Below are 14,408 nucleotides of genomic sequence, written 5' to 3'. Positions count from 1 at the left end.
TTTTTGTAAAATATGTGAACATCTAATTACTGTAGTTTTTTACATTTATTTCTACTCCTTATACAGTGCAGTGTTCAGTGTTATTGCAAGTATGAACAGTATATAAGATAAAGAACACAACCATCAAACAGTTGATGCCTTAAGAACTGCATCTTTCAATAAGAGATAACTTGATCACGTAAAAGTATCAGGATGTGCAGTTACGTTCCTTCATCGTTCATGTCATCGTTCGTCCATTTGTAATTGCATGGCTTATCCTTCTTCATTTCGCCAACTATGTCTATGTAGAATATTTTCCGGTAAGCTATATCATATCAAAACATTTTATATACTACTGTATTATGCTGTGTATATTCATATAAGTATGTATTGTACATGTACAGCATGTTACCTATATTAAAAGTATTTACGGTATAAAAGTAATGAACGCAGCCACAAGCCAGTCTATGCCTTAAGAACAGTATCATTCATCACGATATGTTACTGTGTATAACTTCGTACGAAAATGGATGGTTGTGTCCCTGTTATGTTTTCTTTAATATTTATCATTGTTTACAAATATTGCGTATAGTATATATACAAAATTAGTACAGTCCTTAACAGCACAGTGGATACAGTACTGTGTATGCTTCTTTTGTATAGAGTTGTAGGGTTGTGAGTTGACTTTAGTGATAGTACTGTGCATATATTACAGTAATATACACTACAGTATCAGCATGTGTTATTAGATAAAAACGACAGTGTTTCGTTGATATAAGTGTGGCGGTGTCGTATAGAGTACTGTACCTACAATACACCAATTTTACAGTGAGTGAAGTGTTGATATTCTATTACAACACTAATATATTATAAAATTAACCTTGAATAGCAATATGAACTATAATATTATAGCAGCGTGAAAACAATATAGCATAGTACAGCGAGTTACCAAGTGTGTTAGTTGATCGCATGCAGCAATGATTAGGAGGCTGGTAAGTTGTTGACCCACACTACAGAACCAAATTTTTGCGAAATCTTGATCTTCCCATATTCTCAATCTCACGGGTGTCTTATTACCTAATCCCCGCAAGTAATGAAGGCCTACTACTCCCTGCAATATTAATCCAATCCCTTCAGTAATAAGTAATATAGCTATCCTGCAACATGCAATAGCTGTGATATACCAATCTACAGAGAACAATGGTGCTGATGTACCAACTTGAGACCTTGAAATGGAAGCAATGTACCTTCTGCAATTTATTACGATGACAATGTACATACTGCAAAGTACAATTATAGCTATGTACGCACACTGCCTTGTGCAACAACAGCAACAGCCACTCTAAAATGTGCGACTATAATGTATACACACTGGAATGCAAAATCACTCGATGTACTAAGTCTGCATTGAAGGAGGTGTAATGTCAAATGACTGCAATTTATGCACTTTGATCAGTGAGCAATAAATCAACATTGAAGTTTGCAACGATGGTAAGGTATCCCCTCGGCGATGTTAAATGATAGTGCTTAACCCCTGTAACTTGGGCAATGTACCTAGTCTGCAATGTGCAGAAAGTGCAATGTATGAATAGTGCAATTAATATATTTTTCTGTACTCTTATATTAGGAATTTTGTTTATCTTGTCACAGGGTTATTCCAAAGACATCTATGAGAACCGGTATATTTTTGGCATAAATGTTAAACAAAATATGACAAATTATATATGAAAATAGAAAATTCATTGGCAAAATAGAATACTGTACATGAAATTCCATAACCACAGACTTAAAGAGGGTGTGGTATGATTAAACTTGACAGTTCTGACCAAATTTGCCTGGTAGGTCTTCACCGGACCCCAAAAAGAATGCTAGAGCACAATTGGATTAATCATTATTTTCTTATATAATTATTCATATATAGTGTCCACTTTGACTTCCTTAGCTTGTGCTACTAACGTAACCTTGTGGTTTCTTTGTACATTGTCGTTTTTACTAAGATTCTTAACCCTGAGCCTCGACACCTATTTCTATGGCAGTTACATAGCTTTCCTTGAACTATGTTTTACATGCACTGTACAACATTGTTAATAGGCATAATCAAGTTTCTCAAATGGTTGAATACAATCTACCATGAATATGTTGAAGGTAGTATAATCAGGTCTCTAAAGAAATTACTTATTGAAGCAATTTGTTAATTTTTCTGTGAAGCAGTCTTTAACTCTTATAATGTATAACAGTTTGAGTTCATTCTTGTCAGTATTAATATAGTTTTATTGGCATACATTTAAGTTTTAATGCAGTCAACCTCTAAATCATATCTTTTTTTTATTTAGTGAATGCTTTGGTTTTGTTTACATTTTGGCAATCTTATTGTGGTTCGTTCTTACCCAAAATAGAAATGTAATTTTAAAGTGAGGTTACTGTTCTGTAAGAGTTGAGATAATCCCTTCTTTAATCTCTTTTGCATAGCTATAGAAAATACAAATACCTTTAAACTTATATTTCTACCAGTCTAATATTGTCAATTTTGTATAGGATCGTTGTCAGCATAAAGATTTTCATGGTTTTTTAAATCTTATCACTTTGTTTCCCATTCCTCATTTGCTTTTTTTTTTTTCTTTTTAAACCAGCATCAAGCCTCTTGTATTATTTGCGTTTTTAAATCTTTTTACTATCATTCTTTTTACCGATATTTTTCAGTTGTAGGATTTCATGATATGGGTGTGTATGGTATAATTACTTTAGACATTACAGAGTGTTGTCTGGTTATGATCAACTCTATTCCTTCTTTTTCTTCTTTCTTTCCTGCAGGTTTTCAATAACCAGCAAGTAGCACATTTTTTTTTTGTCTTTTTCTAATATAATTGTGGTCAATAATTTTCTCCCCACTATATATTGTAACTTTTCTATATTCCACCACATTTTCTTTAAACCTCTTTCGCTATTACTATATCATGCGTTGTAGAACTAATGCTATAATTACAGTATATGACATATAAACTTAAAAATGCCATTCAAGTTAACGTAACTTTGGATATGTACCATAGTGTCAGTAAGTACATAATGTATTTTACAGTTCTATTATCAATATTATAATGTATTAACTTTTTTTTATTTACAGCAGTGATAACTTGTCTCTGTAGGCATGCTAGGATGTGTAGATACGTTCCTTCATCTCGCCAATTTTGCCTCTTTGTAGAATATTATCCAGTAAGTTATATCAAAACTTTTTTAAATACTACTGTTATTCACTGAGTATATTAATAATATTGATATAAGTAGCCTACGTATTAAACATGTACAGCACTGTACCTGGATTACAATTACTTACAGTATACAAGATAATGAGAGCAACCATCATCCAGTCGACGCTTTAAGAATTGCTTCATTGATCATGAGATGTTACTGGGTACAACTTCGCACCAAAACGGTTGGTTTTGTTGCTGTTACTTTTCTCTATTACTTATATTTAATGATAGTGTATGGTAATATATACAATATTATTACCGCACTTAACATTACTGTAGACATAGTACTATGCATGCTTCTTTTGTAAAGAGTTGGTAGTATTGTGTGTCTACCTTACAAACATTTAAGAGTAACTCTCCTCTTACCTTTGATAATAAAGCTGTACTTTTGTGGTAGTACTGCACAAATATTAAAGTAATGTACACTACAGTATTGGCGAGTGTTGTTAGATAAAAACAACAGTGTTTTGTTGTTATCATAAGTGTAGCAATTAGTACTCTACGTACAGTAAACCAGGTTAAAGTGGCATGAATTGTGTTCGTATACTTTTACAATGCTAATACATTAGAAATTAAACCTCGGGTTACCTAGCATGTTATTCGACCACACGAGGAATGGTCAGGGAGTTAGGTGGCTAAGAGTTGACCCACCCTAGAGCACGAAGTATTCGTGGATACTTAATCTTCATGGATTCTTGCTCTTCACAGATTCTTGATCTTCACAGATCCCCAATCTTCATGGATGCGTGTCATCTAACCCCCACATATAAGGGGACCGACTAACCACACTGCAATGGCTGATTCAATCCTCTCGGCAATATAGCTATACTGCAACAAGCAATGACTAATATGCTAATCTACAAAGTGTAATGCTGCTGATATATCCACTCTACACCTTGGAATAGCAGCAATGTACCCTCTGCACTTTGATCAGTGAGCGATATACCTGAACTGAAATGTGCAATGAAGGTGAGGGATCCACTTGGCAATGATAAACACCGATGATGAATCCACTGTAACTTGGACAATATACCCCATCTCAAGCGTGGAACAAGTGCAGTCTATGAACCGTAAGATGAATTTAATGGTACTCGTATATTAGGATTTTTGTCTTATCTTGTCGCAGGCTTGTTACAGAGAGCTCGATGAGCACCGGTATCCAGTAAGTGTTAAATAATATGCAATATATGGCACATTATTTATGAAAATAGAAAAGGCAATGGTAAAATAAATTACAATAATTGCCATAATCACGGACTTCAAGAATGTGTGTTGCGATTAAACTTTTCTGAGTTCTAACCAAATTTGCCTGGTAGGTTTTCACTGGACCCCAAAAAGAATTCCAGAGCACAATTGGATGAACCGTTTTTTTATGTAGTTTCTTGTAGATGATGTGCTATTGAACTTCATGATCTATGCTATCAAAATAGTCTTGTTGTTTCTTTGTACATTAGCGTAGATTCACTAAAATAACATTACCTTTTGAACCTAAACACCTATTAAAATGGCAGTTACACAGCTTTAATTAAACTATGTTGCACATCTGCTGTACGAAATTAATGGGTGTAAAGTGTTTCTCAAATGGATGGATATGATCTACCTTCAAGATGTTGAAGCTAGCGTAATCAAGTTTCTAAATATATTCAATGGAATAATCTATTAGTATTTCTGCTAAGAATTCTTTTAATTTTATAATGTATAACTATTAGTTCATTCTTTTCAGGATTAATATATTGTTGTATTGGCATACATTAAGCTTTAATGCAGTCATCCTCAATGATTCACTTTTTTATTTAGTTAATACTTTGGTTTTTGTTTATATCATTTTGGCAATTTTTATTGTGGTTTGTTCTTACAAGAAATACAAAAGTCATTTTCAAGTAAGCTTTCTGCAAAAACTATGATAATCCATTCTTTAATCTCTTTTGCATATTTAAGGGAAATACAAATTACTTCAGAAAACTGGTATTTTTACCAAATCTTTTTAATATTCTACAAGAGCCTTGTCAGCATTGAGATTTCCCTGGTTACGTTATTTAACATTTTTTTTTTCAAAACCAGTATCAAGCCTCTGTATTATTATGCGTTTGTTAAATCTATTTACTAACATACTTTACATATTTTAGTTGTATGGTTTAAAGATTTGTGCATGGTATGATAAATTTATACTTTACATAACTTTCTCTTGTTTGGTCAGAATTACCTTTTTTTCTTTGTAATGGATTTTCAAAGGTCTTTTTTACTACAGGTTTTCAATTTCCAGCTAGTAGCCACCAAACCCCCCCCCTTTTTTTTTGGCCTCTTGTTCTTATACCTGTAAAACAATAATTTTCTCCCTATTAGACATTTTTTGTAACTTTTCTATATTCTACCACATTTTCATGCAAACCCTTTTCTTATTATTCTATATTGTATTGTAGATCTGATGCTATATAATTACAATGCTTAAATGAAAATGTTAAGTTTATATTAAGTTTTTAATTTAACTTTAGGATACGTACAGTAGTGTCAGGAAGTGAATGTATTTGACAGTTCCAGTGATAGTACTTTTATATCTTATTCTTTTTATTTACAGGAGTGTTACGCAGTCTACGTAGACATCCCAGGAAGTGAAGATACGTTCCTTCATCGTTCATCCATTTGTAACCGCACAGCTTATCCTCTTCTTCCATCTCTTCAACTGTGCCTCCTTGTAGAATATTATCCAGTAAGTTATATCATATCAAAAGTTTTTTTTCATACTAATGTATTTCGCTGTGTATATCAATAATATTGTTATATAAGTACGCATTGTACATGTACAGCACTGTACCTGTATTACAAGTGCGTACGGCTTTAAAGTTAATGGACGCAACCACCAACCAGTGTGCCCTAAGAATTGCATCAGTTATGGCGAGATGTTACAGGAGGTACAACTTCGTACGAAAACGGTTAGTTTTGTTGCTGTTGCATTTTCTTTGATATTTATTTTCAATGATAGCGTACGGTGTGTATACAAAATAGCACAGTACTTATTACTGTAGATACAATAATGTACATGCTTTTTTGCTTCAAGTTGGTAGTATTGCGTCTTCCTTGTCAACAATTAAGAGTGATATATCATCTCACCTTTGGTAAACAAGCTGTACTTTACTGATAGTACTGTACATATATTACAGTGATATACACCACAGTATCAGCGAGTGTTGTTAGATAGAAAGAACAGTTTTTTGTTATTATAAATGTGGTGATGGCTCGTTTTATGAGTCTTTTTATAGAGTACTCTTCATACAGTACACTAGTTTACAGTGGCTGAATTGTGTTTGTATGCTATTATAATACAAATTACATAGGAAATTGATCCTTTTGTTACCTAGTGTGTTAGTGGACCGCACGCAGCAATGGTAGGGAGTTGGTTAAGAGCTGGTCCATTCTAGAGCACCAAGTATTTGTGGATACTTAATCTAAGCAGATTCTAGATTTTTACGGATTCTCAATATCCATAGGCGTGTCTGTTACCTAACCACCACGAATAAGGGGGCTAACTGTGTACACACAGCTATAAATCATTGAGTATTTTTCTCATTTAAATTAATTAATGTTCTGTTTTATTTATTTTAGCAACCCTAATTGTGGTTTGTCCTTACGTAAAATATAAATGAACAGTTTTAAAGTAAGGTTACAGTTTCGCAAAGGCTGGGTTAATCCTATTTAAGAAAAAACACTTGTATAACTAGCTATGACAAATAGAAATTACTTTAGGAGACTAAAGTTATTTTTACTTACAAACTCTTGCGAACTTTCCACCAGACCCTTATCAGACTTGAGATTTTTCAAATTTTTCCCTTGTTCCTCGTTGCATTATATTTATGTAAAGTTTCAAAATAAGCCTTAAGCCTCTGTAATAGGAGTTGTTAAATCTTTTTAGTAACATATTTCTGACATTCTAGTTGTATGGTTAAAATCTTTCAAGACTTCTTACATTTTCCTCTTGTCTAACTTCTTTTTTGTTAGTTTTCCACTATTTTTTTTCTCCTTGTCACAGGTTTTCTCCTTGTCATAGGTTTACTGCAATATATAGCTTCAGAACTTTTTTAATATAACTTATTAATTTTCTTCCCAATATACTCGTAACTTTTCTACATATCTTCTTGTAATACCATTTCGTAATAAACCATCTCTCTATTGTAGAGTTGATTGTAATCAAACATGCACATCAAAAACTGTATTTACATTTCCTGATGACACGAACAATAGAAATTGTTGAAGTTAGGTGTTTTGCCCTATATTATTCTTTGTTGCTCGTAATACTTTGAATCACGCTGGATTCTAAGAGAGCATGTTTTTATATAAAGGTACTTTGTTTTATATCTCCTTCAACAACATACTATATTATCCATTATAAATATTTGCATGAACTAGGGAAGATTCTGTCTCGTTTAAAATTAGATTTCTGTTTGGTTTAAAATTATTGTTAAATTGTTTATCAATAATCCATGACAACTATAATTTTATATAGTTCACATTCTTGGCTACACTAATTGTAAAAAAAATACATATAACCAATGAGGATGGAGTTTGGTAATTTATCTAATTACTCATATGACTGAAGTTTAATCATATTTAAACGAATAAAATACCCTTAGTGCTGTAAAGCATGAGATAATTAAAGTTACTCTTTTGAAATGTGATTTGTGGCATTAAGAGAAAAAAAATAAGATTGTAACATTTATTGGTATACATTTATTGGTATGAGGTGGAAATCTTTACAAGTTGTTTATTTTTCACATGGTGTAATATATCCACAAAGAGATGGTGTAATATATCCACAAAGAGTCCTGGAATATTTTTATTTGCTGCTGTTTCTTTAGCGAATCACTAAAAACTTTTCGTTTGGTATACCACTGAACTGGATGAATTATCTTTGGCAGAGAACTGAACATATTTTGACTAATAATTCTCAGAGTTGAAATAATTTGCTATGTCATCAATTCTTTAAAAAAAAACTAGTTCCCATAAAAATATGTATTTTTTCATCTCAGGAAACTAAGTGCATTGAGGACCAGCATAACGAAAGACATCCAGTGGCGTTGCCTCGCTAATGAATGTGTGAGAAAATAAGTCGCCCATCTTGCAACATTTTACAATGTCACCCATCTTGAAACATTTTGCAACGTAAACCATATTGAAAATTTTGAGACTTCAGCCATTTTGAAATGTCAGCCATCTTGCAATAATTTGCAATGTCAGACATCTTGAAAGATTTTGCAATGTCAGCCATTTTGCAACATCAGCCATGTTGCAACATAAGCTGCCTTGAAACCACCCGTCTTGCAACATAACACAATGTCACCCACTTTACAATTCAGCCATGTTGCAACATTTCAATGTCAGTCATCTTGCAACCTGTTTTTCCATGTCTGCCATATTGCAACACTTTGCAATGTCAAATATATTGCAACATAACTGCAATGGCAGCCATATTGCAACATTTTGCAACTTCAGCCATCTTGCTACATCAGCCATATTCCAATATTTTGCAAAATCAGCTGTCTTGCAACATTCTGCATCATCTGTGGCTTGTAACATTCTGCAACATCTTGCAATATTCTGCCACATCAGCATCTAGCAACATTCTGCTAAATTGGCATATTGCAACGTTCTGCAAAATCACCCTCTTGCAACATTCTGCAAAATCAACATCTTGCAACATTCTGCAACATCATCTTGTACCATCCACATCTTGCAGCATTCTGCAACATGTGTTTTTTGCAACATTCAGCAACATCGGTATCTTGCAATATTATGCAACATCAGCATCTTGCAACATTCTGCAACATCAATATCTTGCAGCATTCTGCAACATCAGCATCTTGCAGCATCCACCTCTTGCAACATTCTGCAACGTTGGGTTCTTGCAAAATTCTGCAACATCGGCACTTTGTACCATTCTGCAACATCAGCATCTTGCAACATCGACATCTTGCAACATTCTGCAACATCAGCAGCGTGCAACATCGGCATCTTGCAACATTCTGCATTCTGCACCATCGACATCTTGGAACATTTGCAACACCAAAATCTTGCAACATTCTGCAACATCTATATCTTGCAACATTCTGCAACATTGGCACTTGCAACATTCTGCAAAATCACCATCTTGCAACATTCTGCAAAAAATCACAATCTTGCAACATTTTGCAAAATCACCATCTTGCGACATTCTGCAACATCATCTTGCAACATTCTGCAACATCAACATCTTGTAGCATTTTGCAACATCGGGTTTTTGCAAAATTGGCATCTTGCAATATTATGCAACATCAGCATCTTGCAACATTCTGCAATGTTTGGTTCTTGCAACATTCTGCAATGTTTGGTTCTTGCAACATTCTGCAATGTTTGGTTCTTGCAACATTCTGCAATGTTTGGTTCTTGCCACATTCTGCAAATCAGCATCTTGCAGCATTCTGCAACATCGGCATTTTGCACCATTCTGCAACATCGGCATCTTGCAACATTCTGCAACATCCACATCTTGCAACATCCGCATCTTGCAACATTATGCAACATCGGCAACATTATGCATCACATTCTGCAACATCGACATCTTGCAACATTCTGCAACATATACATCTTGCAACATCGCCAGCTTGCAACATTCTGAAACATCGGCATCTTGCAACATTCTAAAACATTGGCATCTTGCAACATTCTAAAACATTGGCATCTTGCAACATTTTACAGCATCAATATTTTGCAACATTCTGCAACATCAATATCTTGCAAAACTAGCATCTTGCAACATTCTGCAACATCATCTTGGGACATCAGCATCTTGCAACATTCAACATCATCAGATTTTTGCAACATTCTGCAAAATTGGCATCTTGCAACAATCTGCAACAACAACATTGTAATATCTGCATCTTGCAACATTCTGCAACATCAGCATCTTTCAACATTCTGCAACATTGGAATTTTGCAACATTCTGAAACATTCTGCAACATTGGGATTTTGCAACATTCTGAAACATTCTGCAACATCTTGCAACATTCTGCTACATTGGCATCTTGCAACATTCTGAAACATTGGCATCTTGCAACATTCTGAAACATCAGAATCTTGCAACATTCTGAAACATCAGAATCTTGCAACATCGGCATTTTGCAACATCGGCACCTTGTAACATTCTGCAACATCGGCATCTTGCAACATTGCATTCACCACCATTCTGCAACATTGACACTTGCAACATTCTGCAACATCGGATTCTTGCAACATTCTGCAACATCGGTTTCTTGCAACATTCTACAACATTAGATTCTTGCAACATTCTGCAACATCGTCTTCTTGAACATTCTGCAACATCATCATCTTGCAATATTCTGCAACATCATCATGCAACATTCTGCAACATCATCATGCAACATTCTTCAACATCATCATGCAACATTTTGCAAAATCAACATCTTGCAACATTCTGCAAAAGCAGCATCTTGCAACATTCTGCAACACCAACATCTTGAAACATCGCATGCACCATTCTGCAACATCTTGCAATGTCTTTCAACATTCTGCAGCATCAACATCTTGTACCATCCACATCTTGCAGCATTCTGCAACATCGGGTTTTTGCAACATCGGCATCTTGCAATATTATGCAACATCAGCATCTTGCAACATTATGCAACATCAGTATCTTGCAACATCCCGCAAATCAGCATCTTGCAACATTCAGCACCATCGACATTTTGCACCATTCGGCAACATCGGCATCTTTCAACATCAGCATCTTGCAACATTCTGAAACATCAGCATCTTGCAACATTCTGCAACAACATATTGTAATATCAACATCTTGTAACATCATCTTGCAACATCTTGTAACATCAGCATCTTGCAACATTCTGCAACAACAGCATCTTGCAACATTCTGCAACAACAGCATCTTGTAACATTCTGCAACATCTTGTAACATCAGCATCTTGCAACAAACTGCATAATCAGCATATCGCAACATTCTGCAACATCGGCATCTTGCACCATTCTACAACATCGGCATCTTGCACCATTCTTCAACATCGGCATCTTATAAAATCATCATCTTGCAACATTCTGCAACATCAATATCTTGCAACATATTGCATCTTGCAACATCCTGCAACAACAGCATCTTGTAACAGCATCTTGCAACAGCATCTCGCAACATTCTGCAACATTTTGCAACAACGCAACATCGGCATCTTGTACCATTCTGCAACATCGGTATCTTGCAACACTGCAACATTGGAATCTTATTACCTCGGCAACTCATCATCTTGCAACATTCTGCAACATCAGCATCTTGCAACATCAATATTTTGCAAAATTAGCATATCTTGAAACAGTGCAATATCAGCATCTTGCGACATCGGTATCTATTTTGCAGAATTTTTAATGATCGGCACCACTAACGTCAGCATCTTGCAACATCATCTTGAAACACTCCACAACATCATCCTCTTGCAACATCCGCATCTTGCAACATTCTGCAACATCGGCATCTTGCAAAATTAGCATCTTATCTTGCAGCATCTTGAAAAATCTTGCAACAATCTTGCAATATTCCACAACATTTTGCAACATCATCTTGCAACATTCTGCAACATGCCGATACAAATGCAGCTTGTAACTTTCTGCAGCTTGCAAAATTTTGTAACATCCGCAACTTGTAACATCGGTATCTCATCTTGTAGCATCTAAAAATATTGTGCAATATAAGCATCTTGCAACATTCAGATAAATCCGCAGCTTGCAATATTATGCCACATCTGCAGCTTTTAACATTATCTTGCAGCATTTTGAAAATCAGCTACACTGTCAGCATATTGCAACATCATCTTGGAACATTCCACATCATCAGCCTCTTGCAACATTCTGCACCATCCACATCTTGTAACCTTCTGCAACATCCGCATCGCAACATTCTGCAACATCCGCATCGCAGCATTCTGCAACATCGGCATCTTGCAACATCAGCACCTTACAACATCGGTATCTTATCTTGCAGCATCTTGAAAAATCTTGCAACAATCTTGCAACATTCCTGCAACATTCCACAACATTAGCATCATGCAACATTCCTGCAACATTCCGCAACATTAGCATCATGCAACATTCCTGCAACATTCCGCAACATTAGCATCATGCAATATTCTGCAACATCAGCATTTTGTATGCAACATTTTTCAACATCACATCTTGCAACATTCTGCAACATGCCGATACATCCGCAGCTTGTAACATTCTGCACCATCTGCAGCTTGTAACATTCTGCAACATCAGCATCTTGTAACATCAGCATCTTGGAACATTCTGCAACATCAGCATCTTGCAACTTTCTGACAGAGGCATCTTGCAACCTTCTGCAACATCAGCATCTTGCTCCATTGGCATCTTATCTTCCATCATCTTCAAAAATCTTGTAACATTCTGTAACATCAGCATCTTGCAACATCGGCATCTTATCTTGCAGCATATTGAATTGCAACATCAGCATCTTCCAACATTATGCAACATCCACATCTTGCAACATTCTGTAACATTGGCATCTTATCTTACAGCGTATTGAATTGCAACATCGGCATCCTGCAACATTATGCAGCTTGTAACATTCTGCAACATCAGCATCTTGCAACATTCTACAACATCAACATCTTATCTTGCAGCATCTTGAAAAAGTGTAACAGCATCTTGCAACATCAGCACCTTGAAACATACTCATCGTAACATTCTGCATTGCTATGTGTCATCTTGCAAAATTTGCAACGTCAGTCATCTTGCATGTGCAATTTATTCTGCAACTTTAGCCATCTTGCATCTGCAACCATAGCCAACTTGTATTTGCAACATTCTGCATCAGCCATCTTGCATCTGCAACTCGCAACATTAGCCATCTTGCAGCATTTCTGCAATGTCGGCCGCCTTGCAGCATTTCGGCGATGTCGGCCGCCTTGCAGCATTTCGGCGATGTCGGCCGCCTTGCAGCATTTCGGCGATGTCGGCCGCCTTGCAGCATTTCGGCGATGTCGGCCGCCTTGCAGCATTTCGGCGATGTCGGCCGCCTTGCAGCATTTCGGCGATGTCGGCCGCCTTGCAGCATTTCGGCGATGTCGGCCGCCTTGCAGCATTTCGGCGATGTCGGCCGCCTTGCAGCATTTCGGCGATGTCGGCCGCCTTGCAGCATTTCGGCGATGTCGGCCGCCTTGCAGCATTTCGGCGATGTCGGCCGCCTTGCAGCATTTCGGCGATGTCGGCCGCCTTGCAGCATTTCGGCGATGTCGGCCGCCTTGCAGCATTTCGGCGATGTCGGCCGCCTTGCAGCATTTCGGCGATGTCGGCCGCCTTGCAGCATTTCGGCGATGTCGGCCGCCTTGCAGCATTTCGGCGATGTCGGCCGCCTTGCAGCATTTCGGCGATGTCGGCCGCCTTGCAGCATTTCGGCGATGTCGGCCGCCTTGCAGCATTTCGGCGATGTCGGCCGCCTTGCAGCATTTCGGCGATGTCGGCCGCCTTGCAGCATTTCGGCGATGTCGGCCGCCTTGCAGCATTCTGCCATAACGTCAGCCCTCTTGCAATGTCAGCCATTTGTAATCTGCAACATCCTCACTTTGTATCTTTGCAACATCGAGCAATGTCAGTCACCTCGCACCTCTGCAATACTGTGGAACGTCAGCCACCTTGAAATTCTGCAACATTGTACAATGAGCTTACAACTAGGACAATTATTTATCAGCTTTTTAAACTAAAAAACAACTTCCAATTCGAATACTGTATTTCGAAAATATCCCTCTGGGTGAATAATGTTATGAATTAATCTGTTGTCAAGAATATTAAAACCATTGTTAAAATAGAATTCAAAAAATTCTCAAAAAGATTGATTTAAGAGTTGTTCTTTGGCATCCAAAATCGAATGCCATTTAACGCCGATTGTGAAAAAAATCAAAGTTAAATAGATTTATGTAAAATTCCTAATAAGAAAAAGTCAGATTCTCTTAGGGTAACTCAATCTATTTTTTACCAGTACCACAGCATTTTTTTAAACTTATAAGTGGACAATGCCTGTTAATTTATCAAACTGTTCATAAAAAAAAGTATTCTAATTTCTTGCAATTACGAGACATTGCCACTTTTTTCAACTCGACTCCCTGTGCAAGCTT

This window comes from Palaemon carinicauda, chromosome 11 (genome assembly GCF_036898095.1).
Source record: "Palaemon carinicauda isolate YSFRI2023 chromosome 11, ASM3689809v2, whole genome shotgun sequence".
In the NCBI taxonomy this organism is placed as follows: domain Eukaryota; kingdom Metazoa; phylum Arthropoda; class Malacostraca; order Decapoda; family Palaemonidae; genus Palaemon; species Palaemon carinicauda.
The sequence above is the reverse complement of the archived record's forward strand: the minus strand, read 5'-3'. Positions refer to the sequence as shown.